The sequence below is a fragment of the Rhinoraja longicauda genome, chromosome 9, assembly GCF_053455715.1.
Source record: "Rhinoraja longicauda isolate Sanriku21f chromosome 9, sRhiLon1.1, whole genome shotgun sequence".
NCBI classification, from domain to species: Eukaryota; Metazoa; Chordata; class Chondrichthyes; order Rajiformes; family Arhynchobatidae; genus Rhinoraja; species Rhinoraja longicauda.
In genome coordinates, this window is record NC_135961.1 from 18,648,003 (window position 1) to 18,665,573 (window position 17,571).

Consider the following 17,571-nt stretch of genomic DNA (forward strand, 5'->3'; position numbering starts at 1 on the left):
GGTTTAGAAATTTTCCATTAAAATTTTTTCACAATGTTTATAATATCAAAGCTATGGTCGTTTTTTTACAGTGCCTGCTTAATGAATGCCAAATGCATATTCTTTCATTGCTCGCACACAATTTTAAATTAATTTGAAGTGAATTGCTGTGGGAATATGCATGTACACTCATTTTAATCAAGGTATCTTGCTGTGATTATTCAAGATGGAATAAATAATAAATATTATTAAGGGATTACCTTTATCACAGGCAATTATACTCAGTGCTTATTGTCAAAATTCTGTAGTCAATAGGATTGAGGTGGGGAAAATAGTCTACTGTAAAATAAACAACGTTGCTTAATGTGCTGTTGTAGCGACCATAGAGAATGGTCCAGGTCGTCGAACCCTCGGATTGGCCAGCGAGGTCACGTGGGAACGCGACCGTGGGGATTGGTCCAGGGAGCGACATCGCGGATTGGCCAGCGTGGTCATGTGCGCTTTTGGCGCCAGATATATCAGTTCGGCGAAGTCTTCGAAGAAGACAGTAAGTTTTTGATGGTTGTCCTTTACCTTGTTGTTTAACTCTGTATTCGAATATTGCGGCTGCAATAAACTTCTTCTACAACCAACAAGTTTTCGGACTCGCCATATTGGTGACCCCGACGTGATCTGGACGATCACCGACTATGCAGGAAGCCGACGCCTCGTTGTCGATGGCCGCGCCGGGCACACCGGAGTCAAGCGCGGTAAGCGTTCACCTTCCGTGGTTTTGGACGCACGCACCGCAATCTTGGTTTATACACACCGAAGCTCAATTTCATATAAAGAAGATATCGGACGACTCCACGATGTATTACTACCTCGTCAGCGCTCTATCGTCGGAGACGACCACGCGCGTGATGCGGTTCATCGTTAATCCACCTGCGGAAAGCAAGTACGAGGCCATGAAGAAAGTATTACTGCGAATCTTCGGGTTTAATAAGCATGGTGGTGCGGCAAAACTTCTGCACCTACCGGATCTTGGAGACCGACTGCCTTCCGTCCTCATGTCCGAAATGATGATGCTAGCCGGTGAGCATACGGATTGCCCTATGTTCGAACAGGCATTCCGCGAGCAGCTTCCTGAGGATGTCCGAATGCTGCTCACGGATTGTTCTTTTAAGGACCCCGAAGCATATGCAGCGAAAGCGGACGCGCTAATAGCGGTTCGATCAACAAGGTCTCGACCTCAGTGACCACGCCACAGCGACGGCAAGATGGCGCCGCGTCTCCCGCCAATTCTCCGAAAGCCCGCCAAAAAGATCCGCACAAGCGCGGCTGGTGCTATTATCACCTATGATGGGGTAGCGAATCCCGCAACTGCCGCTCGCCTTGTACCTTCGCGGGAAATGCCTCGGCCGATCGTACATAGGGGCAGTTACGATTGGCCAGAACCGGCGCCTCTATGTCCATGATCGATTCACGGACACAGAATTTTTGGTGGACACGGGAGCCATCGTCAGTATAGTGCCGCCGACCGACCTCGAAACCAGATCGGGTAAGACAGGTCCCACCCTCATCGCGGTTAATGGCAGCCCAATTCGCACTTTCGGTATACGGAAATGTCCCTTGTGTTAGGCCTCCGCACGTACGAATGGCCATTCATCATAGCCGACGTCAAACAAGCGATCCTGGGAGCAGATTTTCTCTGGGCTTTTTCACTGGTCCCTGATGTCCGCGGTAACGACCTCCGACCCTCCGCCGAAGATGAGCACGTCGCTCCGACAATCGCCTCCTCGCCCAGCCCTACTGTCCAGGCCGTCGTCGCGGCCCCCGACTCGTATGCTGAGATTCTGGTGGAGTTTCCAGAGCTGCTCATTCAACGTTTTGACACGTCTTCGGCCAAGCACGGCGTGGTCCATCACATCCGCACCGAAGGCCCTCCCGTTTTCGCTCGGGCCCGGAGACTACCGCCAGACAAACTGGTGGTGGCACGGGCGGAGTTCAGGAAGATGGAGGAAATGGGAATTGTCCGTCAGTCTGACAGCCCGTGGGCCTCGCCGTTACATATGGTCTCCAAGGCATCTGGGGGGTGGAGACCATGTGGCGATTATCGGCGTCTCAATGCTGTCACCACGGCTGATCGTTACCCCATACCGCACCTACAGGACTTTTCATCTGGGCTGGAAGGAGCGGTGGTGTTCTCCAAAATCGATTTGGTGCGAGGATACAACCAGATCCCGGTGCGACCGGAGGACATACAGAAAACTGCAACGATTACTCCGTTCGGGTTGTTTGAATGGTTGCGTATGCCTTTCGGTTTAAAGAACGCGGCACAGGCTTTCCAACGACTGATGGACCGCGTGGGCCGGGGTTTACCCTTTTTGTTTATTTATTTAGACGACATCCTGGTCGCCAGCCCCTCAGTACAGGAACACCAGGCCCACTTGCGGACCGTGTTCCAGCGGCTCCAAGACCACGGGCTCATTATCCAACCCTCCAAATGTCAATTCGGCCTTCCTGCTCTTGATTTTCTAGGGCACAGAATTACCCCTGCCGGCGCCTCCCCTTTGCCCGAAAAGGTGGAGGCTATCCGGGCATTCCCTAGGCCCACCACAGTAAAAGGGCTACAGGAGTTCGTAGGCATGGTTAATTTCTACCATAGGTTAGTTCCGGCAGCTGCGCGAGTCATGCGCCCGCTTTTCCAATGCCTTGCAGGGAATCCGGTAGAGTTGATATGGTCCCCGACCGCAGAGTCGGCTTTTACAGCAGCTAAGGCAGCCTTGGCAGACGCCACCATGTTGGTCCACCCGAGCCCCTCCGCCCCCACGGCCCTGACGGTTGACGCCTCTGACGTGGCGGTGGGCGGGGTTCTAGAGCAGCAGGTCGGTGGCCGTTGGCAGCCTTTGGCGTTTTTCAGCCGGCAACTAAATTCGGCTGAGCTGAAGTATAGCGCATTTGACCGAGAGCTTTTGGCCCTCTATTTAGCTGTTCGTCATTTCAGGTACTTCCTTGAGGGCCGCCCATTTGTGGCCTTTACGGACCATAAACCATTAACATTTGCTTTTTTCAAATTGTCTGACCCATGGTCGGCCCGCCAGCAGCGGCACCTGACTGCTATCTCCAAATTCACCACCGATGTCCGTCATGTCGCGGGTAAGCTTAATGCCGTTGCTGACGCCCTGTCTAGACCTGCTTTTCCCCCTATTTCGGCGGTGGACTGCGAAGTGGATCCCCAGGAGCTTGCGGAGGCACAGCTTCTAGCGGATACCGCTTCGGCATACCAGTCCACCACTTCGGGATTGAAGTTGGCCCAGGTAGCTTGTGGGTCAGAAGGCACAAAAGTCTGGTGCGATGTTTCTCTTCCCCGTCCCAGGCCGGTAGTACCGCCCTCCGTTCAGAGCCGGGTTTTCGATGCCATTCATGGGCTGGCGCACCCGTCCATCCACTCCACCTCTGCTTTGGTAGCAGCTCGGTTTGTCTGGCATGGCCTACGGAAACAGGTAGCGGGTTGGGCGCGTGCCTGCGTTCCCTGTCAGACCGCTAAAGTCCAGCGCCATGTCCAGCCCCCCGTACAGGATTTCGAGGTCCCTGCTGTTCGTTTTTTCCACATCCACGTGGATTTGGTCGGTCCTTTGCCTTCCTCCCGGGGCTACACCCACCTCCTCACGGTGGTGGATCGGTTCACCCGGTGGCCAGAGGCTTTCCCTTTGTCCGATATTTCATCAGCGTCTTGTGCTAGGACTTTGGCCCTTCATTGGGTAGCTCGTTTCGGGGTCCCGGCAGTTATTACCACTGACAGAGGCCCACAGTTCACTTCGTCCCTCTGGGCCGCGCTCGCAGAACTGTACGGTTCCAAGTTACAACCCACTACTGCATATCACCCCCAGGCAAATGGACTTGTAGAAAGGTTCCACCGTCAACTTAAGGCGTCCCTCAGTGCAAGGCTTGAAGGCCCGGACTGGGTACACCAGCTCCCCTGGGTTCTTTTGGGCATCCGGACTGCTCCTAAGCTAGATCTCGGTGCGTCGTCCGCGGAGCTAGTATATGGCTCGACACTTCGAGTACCCGGAGATTTGTTTCCGGACCCTTCAGACCAGCTGCCTACAGTCCCATCAGTGTTAGCATCTCTCCGGGAACGGGTGGGCTCCCTGGCTCCAGTTCCGACTTCACGTCATGGGTGTCCCATGGTACATGAACCGCCTTCCCTGAAGGACTGTGAGTTTGTTTTTCTGCGAAAAGATTCCCATCGCGCCCCGTTGCAGAGGGTCTATCAAGGGCCGTTCCGGGTTTTGCGTAAGGGAACGGCTACCTTCACCTTAGACATGTGCGGCAAGAGTGAGCTCGTCTCGGTGTCCCGGCTCAAACCTGCACATTTAGATCCGGATCAACCAGTCCTGGTCGGTCAAACCCCTAGGAGAGGCCGACCTCCGTTAGTTCCGCTCAGTCCAGGACCCCCCGTTCCGACAGTTCCTCCAGGACCCCCCGTTCCGACAGTTCCTCCAGGACCCCCCGTTCCGGCAGTTCCTCCAGGACCTCCCGTTCCGGCAGTTCCGCCAAGTCCGGAACCACCGGCTCCTGTGGTTCAGGCTGCCCCTCTCCGTACTCGTTATGGTCGCGAAATCCGGCTCCCTGCTAGGTTCCGCACCTCGGGTTCTGGGGGGGGTCATGTAGCGACCATAGAGAATGGTCCAGGTCGTCGAACCCTCGGATTGGCCAGCGAGGTCACGTGGGAACGCGACCGTGGGGATTGGTCCAGGGAGCGACATCGCGGATTGGCCAGCGTGGTCATGTGCGCTTTTGGCGCCAGATATATCAGTTCGGCGAAGTCTTCGAAGAAGACAGTAAGTTTTTGATGGTTGTCCTTTACCTTGTTGTTTAACTCTGTATTCGAATATTGCGGCTGCAATAAACTTCTTCTACAACCAACAAGTTTTCGGACTCGCCATACTGTGATGCCATTAAACTCCAATTGAACACTAGAACAAAGCTTTGATAGCGGTGGTCTGAGCTTGCATTGTGTACACTTTAGTTTTTACTGCAGTAGTGGAAACTGAGGGGTTGATATGTTGGTTCTGGAGGTGTTAGAATGAACTGGCTATCCATGCATGATATGAAGGATGAGCTCTAAATTCTGTACTGTCTGATTTGATTAAAGCTGTAATCTTCTGTGCTACTTGACATTTGATCCATGCTTTCAGGCTAACATCTTAATGCACCAAGTATTGCTTTCAGTACACTCATCAGCCTTTGTGTGCCAAAAAAGCTCCATCAAAATCCTTATTTAAAATTCCGGACATACTTTTTAGGGAACTGACAGCTGGGTTGCCGTTTTCCTGCCCTTACTTCTGTCCAAAATACCCCCACACAGTGCTGGATCAAGCCAACGGGTCAGGCACCATCTCTGGAGGACAAGTAGATAGATGATGTTTCGGGTTGAGACCCTTCTTCAGCCGATCTAGTTCACCTTGCCCAATGCTACATCTGATGCCCGTAAAGATGTAGTAAATGAATATTAAAGTGCTTGTACCTAGACATAATGGCCTGTGGCTTCCAGGAAAGCTCACAGAACCAATGGAATGACTCCTACCACTGGTTACAACCACAAAGCATCTTCCCTCTGTGAGGTGAAGGAGAGGGAGAAGGCTACATGGCCTCTCAAGTGTGAATTGTGAGGAAGATGCAATAAGGCTGCAGGGTGACTTGGACAGGTTGTGTGAGTGGGCGGATACATGGCAGATGCAGTTTAATGTAGATAAGTGTGAGGTTATTCACTTTGGAAGTAAGAATAGAAAGGCAGATTATTATCTGAATGGTGTCAAGTTAGGAGGAGGGGGAGTTCAACGAGATCTGGGTGTCCTAGTGCATCAGTCAATGAAAGGAAGCATGCAGGTACAGCAGGCAGTGAAGAAAGCCAATGGAATGTTGGCCTTCGTAACAAGAGGAGTTGAGTATAGGAGCAAAGAGGTCCTTCTACAGTTGTACCGGGCCCTGGTGAGACCGCACCTGGAGTACTGTGTGCAGTTTTGGTCTCCAAATTTGAGGAAGGATATTCTTGCTGTGGAGGGCGTGCAGCGTAGGTTCACTAGGTTAATTCCCGGAATGGCGGGACTGTCGTATGTTGAAAGGCTGGAGCGATTGGGCTTGTATACACTGGAATTTAGAAGGATGAGGGGGGATCTTATTGAAACATATAAGATAATTAGGGGATTGGACACATTAGAGGCAGATAACATGTTCCCAATGTTGGGGGAGTCTAGAACAAGGGGCCACAGTTTAAGAATAAGGGGTAGGCCATTTAGAACGGAGATGAGGAAGAACTTTTTCAGTCAGAGGGTGGTGAAGGTGTGGAATTCTCTGCCTCAGAAGGCAGTGGAGGCCAGTTCGTTGGATGCTTTCAAGAGAGAGCTGGATAGAGCTCTTAAGGATAGCGGAGTGAGGGGGTATGGGGAGAAGGCAGGAACGGGGTACTGATTGAGAGTGATCAGCCATGATCGCATTGAATGGCGGTGCTGGCTCGAAGGGCTGAATGGCCTACTCCTGCACCTATTGTCTATTGTCTATTGTCTATTGTCATGAAAGCACTAGTACTGGTGCGGGAGATTCACAGTACCAAATCTTATCAAGATCCACTGCACCCAGTAACAGTGTAGTAAGCTCGGTGCCTTGGACACAAATGTAGATGTGTCAGAGAGTACAGTGCTTTCAGAAAGTATTCAGACCTCTTCACTTTTTCCACATTTTGTTACAACCTTACAACCTACAACGTTACAACCTTATTTTAAAATGGATTAAATTCTTTTTTATTAATCATCAATCTGCACACAATACCCGAGAATGAAGAAACAAAAACGTGTTTAGAAATTTTTGCAAAGTAATTAAAAAGAAATAACTGAAATATCACATTTAAATAAGTATTCAGACCCTTTGCGATGACACTCAAAATTGAGCTTAGATTGGTTATCCTTGAGATGTTTCTATAACTTGATTGGTTCACCAGTGGTAAATTAAATTGATTGGACATGATTTGGAAAGGCACACCTGTCTATATAAGGTCCCACAGTTGACAGTGCATGTTAGAGCAAAAACCAAGCCATGAAGACAAAGGAATTGTCTGTAGACCTCCGACAGGATTGCGTCGAGACACAGATCTGGGGTAGGGTATAAAACAATTTCTGCAGCATTGCAGGTCCCGAAGAGCACAGTGGCCTCTGTCATTCTTAAATGGAAGAACTTTGGAACCACCAGGACTCTTCAGAGAGCTGGCCGTTTGCAAATGACACCAACATTGCTGGAGTTGCAGGCTGTGTGGAAGGCCATCAAAGTGTACAGTGGAATATAGATCTGCCACAGAAATGGGTGGAAAAATACTGGGCATAATGGACTTTAATCCAAGCAAGTGAAATACTACACTTTGGGAAGTCAAATGTATAGGAGAGTATGCAGTCAATGGCAAGACCCTTAACAGCTTTAATGTACAGAGGGATCATGGGATTCAAGTTCATAGCTCCCTGAAAGTGGTGACACAGTAGATAGAGTGATAAATAAGGCAGATTGTATGCTTGCCTTCATAGGTTGGGGCATTGAGTACAAGTGTCAGGAAATCATGATGCAGCTTTATAGGACTTTCATTCAGCCACATTTGGAATGTTGCATGCGGTCCCGGTTGTCCCGATACGGGAAGGATGTAGAGGCTTTGGATAAGATGCCAAAGAGGTTTACTAGAATACTGCCTGGATTAGAGAGTATTAGCTACAAAGAGAGGTTGGACAGACATGGATTGTTATCTCTTGGACGCTGACGTTTGAAGGGACACATTGAATAAGTATATTAAAACATGAGTGGCATTGATATGGTAGACAGTCAGAACCATTTTCCCAAAATGACAATGTCAAAGACTAGAGTGCATAGCTTTCAGATCTTCTTATCGAGTCCACATCACAAAATGAGAAATTGTTCAGCCAGAGCTGAACACACTTCTCGGTATCTGCATATAATGACGTCTTGCGCTTCTTGCGCTCTTGTGCGTGGTGGTGGAAAGATTGGTGGAAACAGGGCCGCGACACGATTGCTCTTTCCTTGACCCCAGCTTTCATATGAAAGGGGCAAGTTTAAAGGAGATGTGCAGGGGTAGTGGGTGCCTAGGATCCGCTGACAGGGGGTGGTGGTCAAGGCAGATACAATAGTAACTCTTAAGAGGCTTTTAGAAATCCATGTGGATATGCAACGAATGGAAGGGGTATGGATCATGTGCAGGCAGGTGAGATTAGTTTAACTTGGTATCATGTTCGGCACAGACACTGTGGGCCAAGGAACTGTTCCGGTGCTATACCTTTCTACGTTCTATGTCATCTCAGTTCAATTCTTTCAATTCTAACCAAGCTTCTTCGGAGTTTTCAGATACTAGTGTTCAGCTGACAGGATGAAGATACTTCAGTGAAAAATATGTCTTTTGCCATAGTAAAAGAATACACATTGCAATTTGTGAGATATTTATCTACCCATGTTGATTAAGAAAGAACTAATTATGATTTTCTTCGGAGAAGCTTTGAAAGCACATTTCCTTCATGGAGGATTGCATGCGACAAATGAAATAGGGAGCGGAAAGGCTGCAGATGAATGATAACAAAGCACGAGCAATGAGCCTTCAAACAGGTAGGTGCTGGTTGAAGTACAGACCAAACACATTTGCCATAGCGGGGAAAGCCAGAGTTTCCTGGAAGATTACAGATTTAGAGATTACAACAAAACAAGGAAAACTGATTTAGAATAGATATGCGGCTCACACTACAGATGATAACTGAGCTAAATACAGTGAGGAGAATGGAAGAAAGTAATGAGTGGGGCTACAAGGGCTTAGGGGCATTGGTAATCATTGGTAGCGCAGCGGTAGAGTTGCTGCTTTACAGCGAATGCAGCGCCGGAGACTCAGGTTCGATCCTGACTACGGGTGCTGCACTGTAAGGAGTTTGTACGTTCTCCCCGTGACCTGCGTCGGTTTTCTCCGAGATCTTCGGTTTCCTCCCACACTCCAAAGACGTACAGGTATGTAGGTTAATTGGCTGGGTAAATGTAAAAATTGTCCCTAGTGGGTGTAGGATAGTGTTAATGTACGGGGATCGTTGGGCGGCACGGACTTGGTGGGCCGAAAAGGCCTGTTTCCGGCTGTATATATATGACATGATATGATATATATGATAAAGTAGAACCCAAAGGACATTTATAAATGTTTAAATAGTTACATATTATGTAATAGAATAGTGGATGCAATTAGTAACTAAATAGGACATTATATTCCAGAGGCAGACATGGCTCTGGTATCAGATTAATTACAGGAGAAATTACATTGAAGTAGATACATGGAAGGCATTTACGAATTCTAATGTGTTCAAGAGTAGCATTATGAATTGTAGAGGGATATAAATGTGGAAATAATGAAAGCTGCCCACAAAAACAAGCCGACACTAAAGGCCAAAAGGCTTATTCTCCAGTCCTTCTGAGATATTGGAATAATGTCAAAGAACTAAAGGATTTTGAATATGTTCAAAAAAAGAAGAATAAACCCATCAGCCCCAGGCCAGTTTGTCTGAAGTTGCTTCTGGAGTTTCTCATGCAGGCAATTATTAAAGATGAAGCAATTTGCTATTATAAACATAGAGACCAAATAAATTTAGCTCGCACATACCTTTAGACAATAGACAATAGGTGCAGGAGTAGGCCGTTCGGCCCTTTGAGCCAGCACCACCATTCAATGTGATCATGACTGCTTCCTTTCAGTGACTGATGCACTAGGACACCCAGATCTCATTGTACGTCACCTTTTCCTAACTTGACACCATTCAGATAATAATCTGCCTTCCTATTCTTACCACCAAAGTGGATAACCTCACACTTATCCACATTAAACTGCATCTGCCATGCATCCGCCCACTCACGCAACCTGTCCAAGTCACCCTGCAACCTCATAGCATCTTCCTCACAGTTCACACTACCACCCAGCTTTGTATCATCTGCAAATTTGCTAATGGTACTTTTAATCCCTTCATCCAAGTCACCAATGCATATATTGTAAATAGCTGCGGTCCCAGCACTGAGACTTGCGGTACCCCACTAGTCACTGCCTGCCATTTTGAAAGGGACCCATTTATCCCCACTCTTTGCTTTCTGTCTGCCAACAAATTTTCTATCCATGTCAGTACCCTACCCCCAATATTATGTGCTCTAATTTTGCCCACTAATCTCCTATGTGGGACCTTGTCGAAGGCTTTCTGAAAGTTTAGGTACACCACATCCACCGGCTCTCCCCTGTCAATTTTCCTAGTTACATCCTCAAAGAATTCCAGAAGATTAGTCAAGCATGATTTCCCCTTCATAAATCCATGCTGGCTCGGAACGATCCTGTTACTGCTATCCAAATGCTCCGCAATTTTGTCTTTTATAATTGACTCCAGCATCTTCCCCACCACTGATGTCAGGCTAACTGGTCTATAATTTCCCATTTTCTCTCTCCCTCCTTTCTTAAAAAGTGGGATAACATTAGCTACCCTCCAATCCACAGGAACTGATCCTGAATCTATAGAACATTGGAAAATGATCACCAATGCGTCCACAATTTCTAGAGCCACCTCTTTAAGTACCCTGGGATGCAGACCATCAGGCCCTGGGGATTTATCAGCCTTCAGTCCCACCAGTCTACCCAACACCATTTCCTGCCTAATGTGAATCTCCTTCAGTTCCTCCGTCACCCTAGGATCTCTGGCCACTAGAACATCTGGGAGATTGTTTGTATCTTCCTTAGTGAAGCCAGATCCAAAGTACCGGTTCAACTCGTCTGCCATTTCCTTGTTCCCCATGATAAATTCCCCTGCTTCTGTCTTCAAGGAAACCACATTTGCCTTAACTTTTTTTTTCCTCTTCACATACCTAAAAAAGCTTTTACTGTCCTTCTTTATATTATTGGTTAGCTTACCGTCATACCTCATCTTTTCTCCCCGTATTGCCTTTTTAGTTATCTTCTGTTGCTCTTTAAAAGAGTCCCAATCCTCTGGCTTCCCACTCTTCTTTGCTATGTTATACTTCTTCTCTTTTATTTTTACGCTGTCCATGTCAGCCACAGGTGCCTCTTACTCCCGTTAGAATCTTTCCTCTTCTTCAGGATAAATTGATCCTGCAACTTCTGCATTATTCCCAGGAATACCTGCCATTGCTGTTCCACCGTCTTCCCTGCTCGGGCCTCCTTCCAGTCAAATCTGGCCAGCTCCTGCCTCATGCCTCTGTAATCCCCTTTGCTATACTGTAATACTGACACTTCCGATTTTCCCTTCTCCCTCTCAATTTGTAGAGTAAAACTTATCATATTATGATCACTGCCTCCTAATGGCTCTTTTACCTTGAGTCCCCTTATCAGATCAGGTTCATTACACAACACTAAATCCAGAATTGCCTTCTCCCTGGTAGGGTCCAGTACAAGCTGTTCTAAGAATCCATCTCGGAGGCACTCCACAAACTCTCTTTCCTGGGGTCCATTACCAACCTGATTTTCCCAGTCTACCTGCATGTTGAAATCTCCCATAACCACCGTAGCATTACATTTGCGACATGCCAATTTTAGCTCTTGATTCAACTTGCACCCTATGTCGAGGCTACTGTTTGGGGGCCTGTAGATAACTCCCATTAGGGTTTTTTTCCCTTACAATTCCTCATTTCTATCCATACTGATTCTACATCTCCTGATTCTATGTCACCCCTTGCAAGGGAGTGAATATCATTCCTTCCCAACAGAGCAACCCCACCCCCTCTGCCCACCTGTCTGTCTTTTCTATACGTTGTGTACCCCTGAATATTCATTTCCCAGCCCTGGTCCTCTTGTAGCCATGTCTCTGTAATTGCCACAACATCATACTTGCCAATGTCTAACTGAGCCTCAAGCTCATCCATTTTATTTTTCTACTTCGCGCATTTAAATACAACACTTTAACTTCTGTATTCACCTCCCCTCTCACACCGGTCACAATTGGCCCTGACCTTACTCTCTTATCCCATCTAGAACTTCCCATCCCATTTATTCGAGAGTCCATCGCGATTTCTCCTGTATTCGCTTCCCCTTTAACTCCATCTTCATATTCCCAATTTGTCAACCCCTCCCCCTCCACTACTTAGTTTAAACCCACACGTGCAACACTAGCAAACCTGCCCGCCAGAATGTTGGTCCCCCTGCTGTTAAGGTGTAACACGTCCCTTTTGTACAGGTCACCCCTTCCCCAGAAGAGATCCCAGTGGTCTAGAAATCGAAATCCCTGCTCCCTGCACCAGCCCCTCAGCCATACATTCATATTCCCGATCTCTCTGTTCCTGCCCTCACCAGCACGAGGTACAGGTAGCAGTCCAGAGATAACCACCCTCGACGTCCTACTTCTCAGTTTTCTTCCCAACTCTTTAAACTCACATTGCAGTATCTCCTTCCTCTTCCTCCCGACGTCGTTCGTGCCCACGTGCACAACTACTTCCGGTTGATCACCTTCCCTCGCTAGGATGTTCTGAAGCCGGTCCGTGATGTCTTGAACCCTGGCACCAGGGAGGCAACAGACCATCCTCAAGTCCCGCCTGCCGCCACAGAATCTACTGTCCGTACCTCGGACAATGGAGTCATCCACTACTATGGCTCTTCCTGACTTCGGTCTCCCCGGTCGAGTCTCCTTGCCTGGATTAGAACCGCCAACCTGTCCGCCGCTCGGTCTGGAAGCGTCTTCTGCCCCGACAGCTCCCAAGAGGGTGTACCTGTTTGCAATAGGCACAGCCACCGGGGTCTCCTGCAGTCCATGTTCACTCCCCCTTGAAACGGTCTCCCACCTTCGCTCGACCTGGACCCTTGGCGTGACAGCCTCACAGTAGTTCCTGTCCAGGAAACTTTCGCATTCCCAGATGGCTCTGAGGTCATCCAGCTGCTTCTCCAACTCCACCACACGTCCATTCAGGAGCTGCACCCGGACACAGTTCTTGCAGGTGTAGCTCCCAGAAGCTCCAGTGGTGTCCCTACCTTCCCACATCCTGCAGGAAACACACTGCACCAACTTATCTGCCATTATTTTATTGTCTAAAAACAAATCAGGCTCAAAAACAAGTGTAACCTCCTCACCTCAGCCTCCTCGCTGAAGACTCACAGCCAAAGACTCGCACTTTTCTCCCCATAACATTTGACACCCATACTAATCAAGAACCTGACAACCTCTGCTTTAAAAATATCAAATTTGTGCCTCCACAGCCATCTATGGAGATGGCAAGCCTTGTTTATATCAGTCACTAAATTGCCTAATTGGCCAATTTACCAAACTTCTAATTTAATTGATCAGCCAATCCCCGTACTCACGTCTATCCTGCCTTCTTCTGACGAGCTTGGAGGTACGCGCTTCACTGATTGCCTGCTAGCGTCCCTTTGGCGCTCTTTTTAAACAGACTTTTACCTTCAATTAACACTTTCTTTCAGCCAGCGGTCATCCTTGCTGCTGCTCTCCTGACCTTTACTGACTGACTGCTAGCGTCCCTTTGACGCTCTTTTTAAACGGACTTTTACCTTCAATTAACACTTACTTTCTTTCAGCCAACGGTCGTCCTTGCTCCTGCTCTCCCCACCTTTACTGACTGACTTTAGAAAGGAGATGAGGAGGAATTTCATTAGTCAGAGGGTGGTGAATCTGTGGAATTTATTACCATAGATGGCTGCGGAGGCACAAATTTCATATTTTTAAAGCAGAGGTTGACAGGTTCTTGATTAGTATGGGTGTCAAATGTTATGGGGAGAAGGCAGGAGAATGGGGTTGAAAGGGAAAGATAGATCATCTATGATTGAATGGTGGAGCAGACTCGATGGGCCGAATGGCTTAATTTTGCTCCGATGATTTATGAACCAATGAATAGAATAACATCATTTATTCCTGGCTAGTTTCCCCATGTAGGAGACCTGAAAGTAGCCTGTTTGATATGCGAAGATCCTTGTCAGGCAGGGAATTCTCCAGAAGTAGCTGCAGCATGAAAGATTTGGAATCCGTCAGCTGAGATAGCATTCGCAAAGGGGTTATGGCTTAAAAAGATGGAGAGAGAAAAACTATCACAGCATTTAAGAAACATTAGGACAGGTACATGGATAGGAGAGGTTTGGACGGATATGAGCCAAATGCAATCAGGTGGGACTAGTGTAGATGGGATAAGTTGGGTTGGCATGGGCAAGTTGGGTCAAAGGACCTGTTTCCACGCTGTATGAATCTATGACTCTATCACAGGTGAATGACGTGCAGCAGAAATAGCCAGTTACCAAATGGGGGAGAATTCAATATTGTGTTTAGAAGGCTGCAAAGTGCCCAGAAGGAAGATAATGTGTTGTTCCTGCCCGTTGGACATCCAGAGTTGGGAGGGATTTTTACCATTGTGGGTGAATTCAGGGACCTTGATCTAAGGGAGATTGCTTTATCAGATTACATTAGCATCAGTAACCACCCTGCAATAAAATCCATCAGTAATCAAAGATAATTTGACTGTAGGGCAGTTACTGATTCTGGTGTAATCTGATCATGTAAGGAGATGTTAGCAAGCAGGGCAGAGGTATTGTGTTCTGTTCCTATTGGTGTTCTGATGGTGTTTAGAAAACAAGTAAGTACCCCGATCCACAACCGTAACTGGAGCACAATTACCTTTACTACAAAGTACAACTCACCTCTTTTGGCTGACATGTTTCTCAATTCCTGGACCAGTCAATGTAAAATGTAGAAGACAGGTTAAATTGGCGATGCATAGCCTCTTTATCTTTTTTAAATAATATCCAGCCAAACCCAGGAACACTTGGAAGTTGTTACAATGTCTGATCATCCCATGAGAGACAAGCAAATTAGACAAAACCTTTATAGATATCTTCTTAAAATCCAGCTGGAATAATGTATTCAATTCTGGGCATAATACTTCACAAAAGATGTAGAGAGTTTAAAGTGGGGGCAGGATAGATTTTTTGGAAGCTATTAAGGAAGCTGATATTCTCTTGAAGCAGGGAGCATCGAGGGGAATTTCTGAAATATTCAAAATCATGAAGTGTTTTGACTGAGTAAATAAAAAGAAACTATTTTGCGTGCCTGGAGGATCATTAATCAAAGGGAACAGATTTATGGTAATTTGCAAAACAGTCAGGGTCAAGTTGCAGACATTTCTTTCAGTGCAACTATTAGTTGCCATCTGGAATGCAATTTCTAAAAAGCTGGAGGAGTGAACTCAAACGTAACTTTCAAAAGAAAATTGGACAAATATTTGCAAGAAGATCTGTAGAGTGGGGAAAGAGTGATATTGGGCCAATTATTTAGCCCTATGAAGATGGAAGTTAAGGTATAATGGGCTGAATGATAGGATTAATTATAAAGGGTAATTGTAGCCATTTTTTTTGGAAATGGTAGAGATAGCAGTAACTTGAAAAAAAAAATACTGGTTTGGCTCAATCTGTAGAAAGTGAAACATTTTTAGCACTTGTCAGAACTGGGAAAGAAAGATAAAAGAGACAAAAGATTGACTGAACTCAGAACCTAATTTTAAGGGACTAGTCAATTGAGATGCAGTGGCAGTTGTTCAAAGAGATATTTTGGAATACACAGAATAAATATATCGCAATGAAAAAAAAACTCCAAGGATAGGAGTCACCATCCATTGTTAACTAAACATGTTAAAGATGATATTTAACATAAAAAAATCAGAGAAGTGCACAAACCGTAGTTCAGAAGATTGGTAGAATATTTAAAAACAATGAATGACTGAAAGATTAATTAGGAAGCATAAAATAGAGGATGAGTTGAAATTAGGCATAACTATAAAAACATACAAAAGTTTTCTAAATATTTCTTTTAAATGGATATGCCCCATAGAAATTAATTTTGGGTAATTAATCAAAGAAAACAAGAAAATGGCAGATGAATTGGGAACTTTGCATCAGTTATCATTATAGAGAATATATGTAACAAAGATGAAAATGAAGTGAGGGAAGCACTTAGGAAAATTATAACTGAGCAAAATAATGGAGCTGTGTGTTCAGAGTCTGAACCTCATCCTTATGGCTTCAAACAAGTAGCTAGTGAGACATTTTCAGATTTGAGTAAATGTCAAATTATTTCTTACATTCAAAAAGGTTGTTTTTCAGATTGGAAGTCTGTGCTGTGCTATAGGGATCAATGCTGGGTCATCATATTGACTAATAGTAAGAAATTAAAAATATCACTCATTACCGTAACAATTGTTTAAATGGTGTCAGTTAGAGCAACTATTGATGACATTGGGGTTTTCACCATTTGCTTCTACAAATATTTTATTGCAGCAATGTTTACCATTATGCATTGTGTATCCACAATTTGTTAACTTATTTTGATTGCCTTCAACTAAAGGCAAGTTTTTAGCACACCATAATTACCATGCCAGGATTCTCAAATACACTTAAGTGCATACTGTCATACCAAAAGAGCAACAAGACACATAACAACATAAAAATTTGACATATACATCTACCGCAGCAGCTCCTCCACATTCCCCACTGTGATGGAAGGCAATAAAGTCTTATCTTCTTTCCTCCTGCGGTCGGGGGATTCAAACCATCTGCAGCCGGCAATCGAGCTCCCACATCGGGACGGTCAAAAACTCCTGCGGCTTGGAGTACCCGAATTCTGTCCCTAACCAGGGACAGTGAGCTTCACGATGTTAAAGTCCGCAGCTCCCGCAGGTTGGAGCACCAAAGGCCGACCCCTGGCAAAGGGATCGCCCGCTCCAAGATGTTAAAGTCTGCAAGCTCCAAGGTTTTGGAGCTCTAGAAGTCCCAGCAAGAGGCTGCTAGCTCCACAATGTTAGGCTGCAGTGCAGATGGAGATATGACACAGAAAAAGTCGCATCTCCGTCGAGGAAAGAGATTAAAAAAAGTTTCCCCCAACACCATGATCACATTGAATGGCGGTGCAGGCTCGAAGGGCTGAATGGCCTACTCCTGCACCTATTTTCTATGTTTCTACCCCCCACAAATACAAAAACTAAAGATAAGCTAAAACATACATTTTACAACAAACTAAAAACGCAAAGAATGAAGAAGACGAAGACAGACCGTTGGCGAGGCAGCCATCATGGTATGATATTAATAACCCACTAATGATCCTAATTTTTGTTTTAAATTTCCACACATTTTTCCACCAGAATAATAACAGAAGTTGCGAGAATAGTCAGTAGAAAGGAGAGAAATATTCACTATTTTTGATAATATGCTCCACGGTGATAATAATTTGTGACAACTGTTAGCTTATTCAGCTCATTCATTGAACTACAAATTATTGCAGCAAATTACCATTCAGGATCACTTTTTGGATTCTCCAGTCAATATTTTATTTTTTAATGTTACAGTTTACAATTAAATTGGAAACTATGGTTTATAATGTGAATGAACAACAATTAATCTTTTAAAATATTAACATATTATATTGCTGTGCATTTGAAGTTACGCTTTATCATTCTTGAACAGTAATATTTATCACACAGCAAGTAGATTTTAAGGAAGTCTTTTCTAATTATCTTGGTGAAACATTAATTATCCTCTGCACATTTGGCATG